At 40.0% G+C, this 10,523-nt stretch overlaps 1 pseudogene; it reads left to right on the forward strand.

Annotated features, from left to right (window-relative positions):
- The first annotated feature begins 9,000 nt into the window (after positions 1 to 9,000).
- On the forward strand, positions 9,001 to 9,100 carry LOC127116453 (uncharacterized; annotated as a pseudogene).
- The last annotated feature ends 1,423 nt before the right edge of the window (positions 9,101 to 10,523 follow it).

Raw genomic sequence — 10,523 nt, forward strand, 5'->3', positions numbered from 1 at the left:
CTGGTACATAAGTCGGATAACTTCATTATTCAGTCCATTGCAAATTGCGGGGGATCGAACCGTAGTCCGCCCTACCAAGTTCAGTACCAGATACCTACTGAACCAACTCATAATGGATCTTTCATATTGTGTTTTTGCATGATCTGCAACCTTTAGATTAAATGATCTGGTAAGGATCACCTAATTTAATCAGTGCATTTCCTGATATATTCATATATTTTATGTTACTTTGGGGATCATTCACTTATATTCATCGGCTCTCCACGTAGTTTGCTATTAAGATGGTGCTGACTTCTCGTATAAACTACTCGGGGTTACTCTAAAGCTAAAAGTTCGAAGAATCGGTATAATAGGTGCTTATCCTGATCTAACATGTTGAGGTTCTCAAAGCGTTGTTATGGTAATGATTTTTTTGTCTTGATTTCACTCAAGTTTTATAAAGTAAGCAACCTTTATACTTATTGGGTGTGTTAAAATTGTTTTTGTTATGGCTCAAGAAAATTGAGGGAATAGATAATAGAAATATTTCACACTAGGGACTTAACTTAAAGTTATAATAATTTTTTTTTTTTTTTCATAAAAAGAAAGGGAAATAACAATGAAAGGGAAGGTAACATACTTGAAAAAATGGAAATAGGAAGAATATTGTTTCCCCCCCCATACTTAAACTAAACATTGTCCTCAATGCTTTAAGGGAAAGAAATACAAAAGGGAAATTCAAAGAAAATAACAACTAAGGCTGCCTTCCGCCTCTGGTTCTTGGACCTGGTGATCTTTGACGTATGTCTAAGTTGTCGAACCTGCTAAACAACTCAGTAAACCGCTGGTCGGTTATGGCATTCCGAGCATCCTGTTGCTGTTGCATTTGATGCATCATCTGCAGCATCTCGACATTCTGTGCCTGCATACCATCGATAGCATCCATAATGTCGTCGTTGGTTGCAGGCCTTCTTCGTCGACGACGTTGGGAGGATGGGCCAGTTGTATTGCCGGAAGGGTTGAGCGGGACTGACGGTTGTGTAGGCGGATGATCACCTTGTTCCATTTCTTCAAACTCATCTGTTTGTGGGTTTGTTTGTAAAGGCTCGGTGGTTTCAGGAGTGTTTAGATCATAGAGGTGGCGGTCGGGGTTTGTGACATCAGTGAGGCCAGTATTTGGTAGAACAACGCTTGGGACTGCCTGGTTGTTCACCATAAGATAATATCCTCCGCCTACTCTGTTTTTAATCAGGCGGCTGGAGCGGCAATAGCTGATATCCATAGACAGGGGAGGTAGGGATTCTAAAGTTTGGAGTTTATCCCCTAGGTTCAGGCCAAGTGCTATGGATGTTATTAATCCACCAATTATAAAGGGTTGCCGGCCTCTAGCACATAAGGTGCGGATATGATGAAAGAGAAAAGAGGCGGCGTTTACCTGAGTATCCGGTTCGAAAACGCACTGGAGGAAAAATAACTCCTTTGAGTTGACCTTACTGTTGTTTGGTCTTCCAAAAAGTGTGTTTTGCAGGATACGGAGAAAATAACGGATGGTGGGGTTATGTATATGGGAGAGAAGGAGTTCTTCCCAGTTGTAGGTCTCGATACCGGAAATTTTCTTAAAAAGGCCAAAAACGCCAACTGTGTTCTAGTTTGAGGTTGGAGGGATTCTGGCATGAAGCAGACCTTCTGTGGGAAAATGTAGCATGGTACTCAATTGGCGTTGGGTTAAGGAGTACTCGGTGTTGAACATACGGAAGGTTGCGGTACCGGTTAAAAATTCGTCTTCACCGGCGAGAGTGGTGTAGTCGTAAGAACTTAGGAATTCTAAGGTTAGGGAAGGGTAGCTGGGTTGGTTATGAGTGCAAAGGAAGGTTAAATCGGCTTTACGGAGCATCCACTCGATACCTTGGAGTAAGCCTAATTGTTGCAAGCAAGGTAAATCGGGGTACCTGGTGGAAACGACGCCTCGCTGCTGGAAGCGCTCGAATTGCTCTTGCTGATAGTTGTCATCTCCGGATCGGAAGATGATATTTCCGAAATTTTGATTTCCCGCCATTGTGATGAATTTTGAAGGAGTGATTTGGAGTGGAAAAGAATTGTATATTTGATATGAGAGAATTGTTTGTGGTGAATGAAGGAGGTTTTGGTAGGTATTTATAGGAGAAGGATTGGAAGGTGGAAAGAAAAAGTGGTTGAAAAGTAATTAAGTGTGGTTAAATGAAAAATGAATGGGGAATGTAAAAAGTTAAAGGTGTAACGTTCGTCTCCAACGGCTCCTTAACGTTCACTAGTCTGAGGAGTGTTACGCTCGTCACAGGGATGTGACGCTCGTAACAGGCACTAAGCGTGCCGTCCGTTATGGGTAGTGTGACGCTCGTCACGCATTCCCTTTTGGAAAGGCTTAGTGGCGCTTCACAGGATTATTTTGGTAGTGTATTTTAATGTTTTTTTTGCTTATGATCAGTTTAGTCTGCAATTTAATTTATTGTGCACGCTAAATCTGCTTTGTATAGTAATAATTCATAGGTAGCAACAGTAGAGCATAATAGCTTTTGCATAATAAATTAACTAAACAGCTTCAATAAAAATGATCATAATGTAATACAGGAAAGGAAAACAATGAAATGAAAGAGAAATAAACATGAATTCAAATAACATTAATGAAAAATCTATCCTAAAACTAAATAACTTAGAAAGAAATAACTAAATTCCATTTATCTTCGGATCTCTGGCCGGAGGAGCAAAAGAGTTAACACGATGCCGCAACATACGTAACTGACTTGCCGTGCTGCTCATGTATTCTAGGACTGCATGCCTCAAGTTGTGGAAATCTTCCCTGAGGGCGTGATGCTCTGACATCAAGGCTTCAATGACGGTTTTAATATCTGTTCCTGGCATATGATGTCGGAGATCAGGCATGGCTGATTCTTCGGTCAGGACAGGCTGAGGAGGAGAATCAATATCATAGTAGCCGGAAGGTGTCTGAGGGTCAGATTCAGCATGAGAGATATGGTCAACATAGTGCTCATAGTCATCACAAATCTCATAGTCCTGGATGGATTCAGTGGATCTAGCAGGAGTAGGGGTTTCATTCAGGTTATAGAGCCAGTTCCTTTGGTTATGAACACTAGTCCTAGGATCGGGCATGGTGAATAGGCAGAGAACCTGGTTATCAATAATAAGTTCAAACTCATCAGACCCTAGGTTTGCTATAAACATAGTGTTGAAGAGGAAAGGTATACTCATAGTAGTAATGCCACAAAAAGGGCTAAGGTCAAGCATAGGCTGACGTAATCCAATGGCATTACCTATCATAGTTATCAAACCGCCTATTCTAATGGGTGCTCGCTCATCCTGGATAAGGTGGTCCAAATTAGCTAACATAAAAGTGGCACCGTTTACTGGACGGTTCTGGGAAGCACAAAATATGATGAAGAGTTCATCACGTGAAACTGAAGTACTATTTGGCTTCTTCCCAAATAAAGTGTGGGTCAGGATCTTATGGAAATAGCGAAAAGCCGGGTTATGTATGTTTCCAGAGAGAAACTCATGTTCTTCGGGCTCATCATTTCCAGTCAGCTTACCCCAAAAGTGTTCAAGCTCTCTATATTCAAAAAGTTCTTCCTGGCTTACAGTGAATGTATCAAGGGAGGTAGGAAAACCCAAAAGGTTGGTAAAGTCTCTAATATTAAATTGGTACTCCATATTGAACATTCTGAATTGGATAAAACCTCTGCTAATTCCTTTTCCACGGCTAGGTAGATAGATTAATGAACTAAGGAATTCTAGTGTGAGCCTCCGGTAGGTGGTGAAATGTCTCAGGATAGGGGATGTCTCCCATCCTATCTGATTCAGCAAATACAGGACACTCTGTCTCAGTCCAAGGGCAGTCATCGCCCAATCATCAGCATAAAGACTAGGTAGCATCTCCCTAGTGGCTAGTTCTTCAAACTTTTGTTTCTGAGCCATTCCTCTGAACTTGATACCCATACGATCAATATGTCCCATCTGGTTAGTGCTAGCTAGAGAAAAAAGAAGACATGAGTTTAAGTCAGGATTTGGCCAAATGCCGAAAGAAAGGAAAATTATTATTAATGTATTTTTTTTTTTATATTTTTGAATAAATAAAGAATGAATACTGAACAAAAATTAAAAGAATAATTAAGAAAGAAAATAGTGAAATGATAATAATAGAATAAGAAAATAGCAAACTAATTAGTGGGTTGTCTCCCACCAAGCGCTTTGTTTATACGTCGCAAGCTCGACAAAGAAACTGTTAAATATAATTGATGGGTCCTGGGGGCGTTTCGTCTAAGTGTAGAATTTGCGAATCCTCGTTGGTTTCCGCATAGTGATAATGTTTCAGACGCTGCCCGTTTACGGTGAACGGTTCTGTAGATTGTCCTTTTATTTCTACCGCTCCACTGGGAAAGATTTTAGTGATATGAAAAGGTCCTGACCATCTGGATCGTAGTTTTCCCGGGAATAACTTTAGTCTAGAGTTAAATAAAAGTACTGCGTCGCCTTGCTTGAAGATTTTCCTTGATATACGCTTGTCATGCCATTGTTTTGTTCTTTCTTTATAGATTTTGGCATTTTCATAGGCGTCTCTTCTGAGTTCCTCTACTTCGTTTATGTCAAGGATTCTCTTTTCACCGGCGGCTTTATAATTCAAATTTAAATTTCTAATAGCCCAATAGGCTTTATGTTCTAATTCTACCGGGAGGTGACAGGATTTTCCATAAATGAGCTTAAATGGGGTTGTCCCTATGGGGGTTTTATAAGCAGTTCGGTATGCCCACAAAGCTTCTGGTAATTTCAATGACCAATCTTTCCTTGAAGTGGCGACCGTTTTTTCTAGAATTTGCTTGATTTCTCTGTTAGACACTTCCACTTGTCCACTGGTTTGAGGGTGGTAAGGTGTTGCTATCCTATGTCTCACTCCATACTTAAGTAGTAGTTTTTCGAGTACCTTGGATATAAAGTGCGATCCACCATCACTGACTACTATTCTTGGGATGCCAAATCTCGGAAATATTATATTTTTAAAGAGTCTAGTTACTACTCGGGTGTCATTTGTTGGAGAAGCTATAGCTTCGATCCACTTTGATACGTAGTCAACTGCCACAAGTATGTATTTGTTACCGAAAGAGGATGGGAAAGGTCCCATGAAGTCTATCCCCCACACGTCAAAAATCTCTACTTCCAAAATACCTTTTTGTGGCATCTCGTCACGTCTAGATATGTTTCCCGTGCGTTGACATCTGTCACACTCCTTAATAGCCGTATGCACGTCCTTCCAAATAGTTGGCCAATAAAAGCCAGCTTGTAGGATTTTAGAGCAGGTCTTGGATGTACTTGTGTGTCCACCATAAGGAGCGGAGTGACAGTGTTGGATTATATTTTCTACCTCTTCTTCGGGTATACATCGACGGAAAATACCATCGGGGCCTCTTTTGAAAAGTAAGGGATCATCCCAGTAATAGTGTTTTATGTCGTGGAAGAATCGTTTCTTCTGCTGGTAAGATAAAGTAGGTGGAACTATTCCGGCAGCTAAATAATTGACTAGATCAGCGTACCATGGTGTGACAGATATAGCTAAGGTGGTTTCTACTTGCATGTCGGAGTTGTTCTCTTCCAAAGTAGCTATGAGTTTGTCATACGAGAAATCATCATTAATGGATGTTCTTTCCGGTTCAAGGTTCTCAAGTCTAGAGAGGTGGTCTGCTACTACGTTGTCAGTTCCTTTCTTGTCCTTGATTTCTAAGTCGAATTCTTGTAGTAACAAGATCCATCTTAGGAGTCTAGGTTTAGCATCCTTTTTTGTTAAAAGGTACCTGATAGCAGCGTGATCGGTGTAAACTATTATTTTGGCTCCTACCAAGTAAGAACGAAATTTATCTAGCGCAAATACCACTGCTAGGATTCTTTCTCGGTTGTGGCAAATTCATCTGTGCTTCATCCAGGGTTCTGCTAGCGTAATATATAACGTGAAGCTTTTTATCCTTTCTTTGTCCTAGAACAGCACCTACAGCATAGTCACTGGCATCGCACATTATTTCGAATGGTTCATTCCAGTCTGGTGTCTGCATAATGGGTGCGGAGATCAATGCTTGTTTAAGAGTTTGAAATGCTTTTAAACAGTTATCGTCGAATATGAATTCAGCATCTTTCATCAACAATCCGGTTAAGGGTTTAGTTATCTTAGAGAAGTCTTTGATGAATCGTCGGTAAAAACCGGCGTGTCCTAAAAAGCTTCGTACTTCTCTCACGGTTCTTGGGGGTTGAAGATTCTCGATTACCTCTATCTTGGCTTTGTCTACTTCAATTCCTCTGTTCGAGATGATGTGTCCTAAAACAATTCCTTCTTGTACCATAAAGTGGCACTTTTCCCAGTTAAGTACTAAGTTTACTTTCACACATCGCTCAAGAACTCTTTCTAGGTTTTCAAGGCATTCTTCGAAACTTTGTCCGTATACAGAAAAGTCATCCATGAATACTTCCATGATGTTTTCGAGAAAGTCGGCGAAAATTGCCATCATGCATCTTTGAAAGGTTGCAGGGGCATTACACAGACCAAACGGCATTCGTCTATAAGCGAAGGTACCAAAAGGGCATGTGAACGTTGTCTTTTCTTGGTCATCAGGGTGAATTGGTATTTGAAAGAAGCCTGAATAACCGTCTAAATAACAGAAATGTGAATGTTTTGCTAATCGTTCTAACATTTGGTCAATGAATGGTAAAGGGAAATGATCTTTTCGGGTTACTTTGTTTAGTTTCCTATAATCAATGCACATTCTCCATCCCGATTCGATTCGTTTAGTTATAGTTTCTCCTTTTTCGTTTTCAATAACGGTTATGCCTCCTTTCTTTGGTACAACGTGTACAGGACTAACCCATTTGCTATCAGATATAGGATATATAATACCTGCTTCCAATAACTTGGTTATTTCTTTCTTTACTACCTCACTTAGGATCGGATTTAGTCTTCTCTGGTGTTCCCTAGAGGTTTTACAGTCTTCTTCTAACATGATGCGGTGCATACAAATAGAAGGGCTTATTCCTTTAAGATCGGTGATGCGGTATCCTAGTGCGGTTGGGTATTTTCTTAAGATATGTAGGAGTTTTTCTGTTTCGAGTCTTCCTAGATCGGCATTAACTATCACAGGTCGTTCAAGTTCTAAGTCTAGGAATTCATATCTCAGATTTTTGGGAAGTGTTTTCAAATCAGGGGTTGGTTTGTTAAGACACTGCGTAGGGTCCGGTGTTATTGCTAAACATTGGTTAGATTTGTCCTCTAAAAGATAGTCTGATGATTTGTCTTCTCCTGACTTTGCTTCTTTTATGCATTCATCGATGATATCCATGAAGTAACATGTATCTTCTATTGCAGGTGCTTTCAAGAATTGGGAAAGAATGAATTCAATTTTCTCTTCACCTACTTCGAAGGTGAGTCGTCCTCGTTTTACGTCTATGATTGCACCGGCAGTTGCTAAGAATGGTCTTCCTAGTATAATAGGTGTAGTATCATCTTCTCTAATGTCCATAATTGTGAAGTCAGTGGGAATGTAAAACTGACCTATGCGTACGGGAACGTTTTCAAGGATTCCTACAGGATATTTGATGGAACGATCTGCTAATTGCACAGACATTTTGGTCGGTCTTAATTCTCCCATTTCCAGTTTCTTACATATGGATAAAGGCATAACGCTAATTCCGGCTCCTAAATCGCATAAGGCTTTGTCGATGACAAATTTTCCTATGTGACAGGGTATAGAGAAACTACCCGGATCCTTGAGTTTAGGGGGCATGTTTTGGATTATAGCGCTACATTCGGTAGGGAGTGTAACGGTTTCGCTATCCTCAAGTTTCCACTTATTAGAAAGAATTTCTTTTAAGAATTTAGCATATGAGGGCATCTGCGTAATAGCTTCGGTAAACGGAATTGTAACGTTTAATTGTTTAAGGAGATCAACAAATTTTCTAAATTGGCCTACATCTTTGGTTTTAACAAGCCTTTGAGGGTAGGGTATGGGTGGTTTGTAAGGTGGTGGAGGTACATAAGGTTCCTTCTTTTCTAGGGTTTCCTTATTACTCTCTTCCTTTTCCTTAGGTTCACTTTCCTTAGTTGATTTCTTAGGGTTTTGGTTTTCTATCCTTGGGTCAGACGGTCCTTCCACTTCCGTTCCACTTCTTAATATAATTGCATGAGCTTGGCTTCTCGGATTGGGTTGGGGCTGTCCAGGGAATGTACCAGTTGGGGCAGCAGTAGGTGCTTGTTGTTGAGCTACTTGAGATATTTGTGTTTCTAGCATTTTGTTATGGGTAGCCAAGGCATCTACTTTGCTTGCTAGTTGTTTAAGTTGTTCGCCAGTGTGTATGTTCTGGTTTAAGAAATCTTTATTGGTTTGTTGTTGGGAAGCTATAAAGTTTTCCATCATGATTTCCAAGTTGGATTTTCTAGGGGTATTATTGTTAGGATTCTGTTTCTGATATCCCGGAGGTATAGATGGGGCTTGATTTGGAGACTGTCCAGGTGCGTATAAAGCATTATTACTCTTATATGAAAAGTTTGGATGGTTCTTCCAATTTGGGTTATAGGTATTCGAATAGGGGCTTCCTTGAGCATAGTTTACTTGCTCTGCTTGGATTCCAGTCAAGAGTTGACATTCCGCAGGAGTGTGGCCTTGGATTCCACAGATCTCGCAATTCTGAGTTATAGCAACCACGGCGGCTGGAGGTGATACGTTTAAACTTTCAATTTTCTGGACCAAAGCATCCACTTTTGCATTAACGTGATCAAGGTTACTTATCTCGTACATGCCAGTTTTCGTTTGAGGTTTTTCCACCGTTGTTCGTTCGGTTCCCCACTGATAGTGGTTTTGGGCCATGCTCTCGATAAGCTGGTAAGCATCAGCATAGGGTTTGTTCATTAGTGCACCACCTGCAGCGGCGTCTATTGTTAAACTTGTATTGTATAAGAGACCATTATAAAATGTGTGAATGACTAACCAGTCTTCCAAACCATGGTGTGGGCAAAGTCTCATCATGTCTTTGTATCTTTCCCATGCTTCGAAAAGAGACTCGTTGTCTTTCTGTTTAAATCCGTTTATCTGGGCTCTTAACATAGCTGTTTTGCTTGGCGGAAAATATCGGGCAAGAAAAACTTTCTTCAATTCGTTCCATGTGGTGACTGAGTTGGAAGGAAGTGATTGAAGCCATCTTCTAGCGCTATCTCTTAATGAGAAAGGAAAAAGACGAAGTCGAATTGCCTCTGAAGTGACACCATTAGCTTTAACAGTATCAACGTATTGGACAAATACGGATAAATGAAGGTTTGGATCTTCGGTAAGATTTCAGAGAATTGGTTCTGTTGCACAGCCTGCAACAGCGAAGGTTTAAGTTCAAAGTTGTTTGCTTCGATTGCGGGCGGAGCAATACTTGAATGCGGTTCATCTTGCGATGGAGCGGCGTAATCTCTAAGAGCACGAGCTGGTTCTGCCATCTCGGGTATCGAAGGAAAAATGTTTTTGAAATCAGGAAGGTCTACAGGAGGGAGATTGTTCGCAGCACGATATTCCCGAATTCGTCGTAAGACTCGGAGATATAGTTCGATATCGTTGATTCGTAAATAGAGCGGTTCGCCTTGTGAGCGAGTGCGTGGCATACAAATCAACGAAAGAAAGAAAATAGAAGAAAAAGAAACCTTAGTCTCTACAGCGTAACGGAAGAGTTACGATATCGATTGAATAAAAGTCCCCGGCAACGGCGCCAAAAACTTGATCGCGACTTTATGAGTCGAATTGGGATACAAACTGCAAGTGCACAGTTCTATCGCGTAGTTTTAAAAGATATCGATCCCACAGGGACTTATGAATCGATATACCGTTATCTAAGGTTACTACGTAAATCTAAGGTGAAAATGTTTGATTGTTTGGGGAAAAACTAAGAGCTAAACTAATATCTAGATTAAATATAAATGAAACGGATATCGGTATGTAGTTCGTCAAAACTAGGGAATCAAGTCTTTGTCGGTTTCTTGGTTTTAAAATGAATCGTTTCGGTTAACTTTATTGGTTAAAGGTTTTATCTCAAACTCTCGCTCTGTTGAATAAACCATGATTTTATATTAATGTAGCTGTCACTTATAATTAAGTCAAAAACCATATTTTGAAAACAATAAAGTTGCAGAAACTCCTTTTAAGAAAATACTGACCGTTTTAAACACCCTTATCTCAAACTCTCGCTCTGTTGACTTAGGTTATATAATCAAATCCAAATGCTTAACTCTCGTCCTCACATTCAATCTTTAAAAATACTTTTTGGAAAAGGTCGGAACTTAATTAACTCTAAAACTTGCTCTCGCCCTGATCTAGAATTAATGCCTAACTTACACTGTCCAGTTAAAATCTCAAACTCTCGCTCTATTGATTTTAACTTCTTTATGTCCTTTACTTTTGTAAAAAATCTTGTTATTAAACCTGTAAGTTGAGACCGTAAAAAGATTGATTTTAATTTTAAGTTTAGATAGACCGACTCAGTCT

The sequence above is a fragment of the Lathyrus oleraceus genome, chromosome 1 (assembly GCF_024323335.1).
Source record: "Lathyrus oleraceus cultivar Zhongwan6 chromosome 1, CAAS_Psat_ZW6_1.0, whole genome shotgun sequence".
Lineage (NCBI taxonomy): Eukaryota > Viridiplantae > Streptophyta > Magnoliopsida > Fabales > Fabaceae > Lathyrus > Lathyrus oleraceus.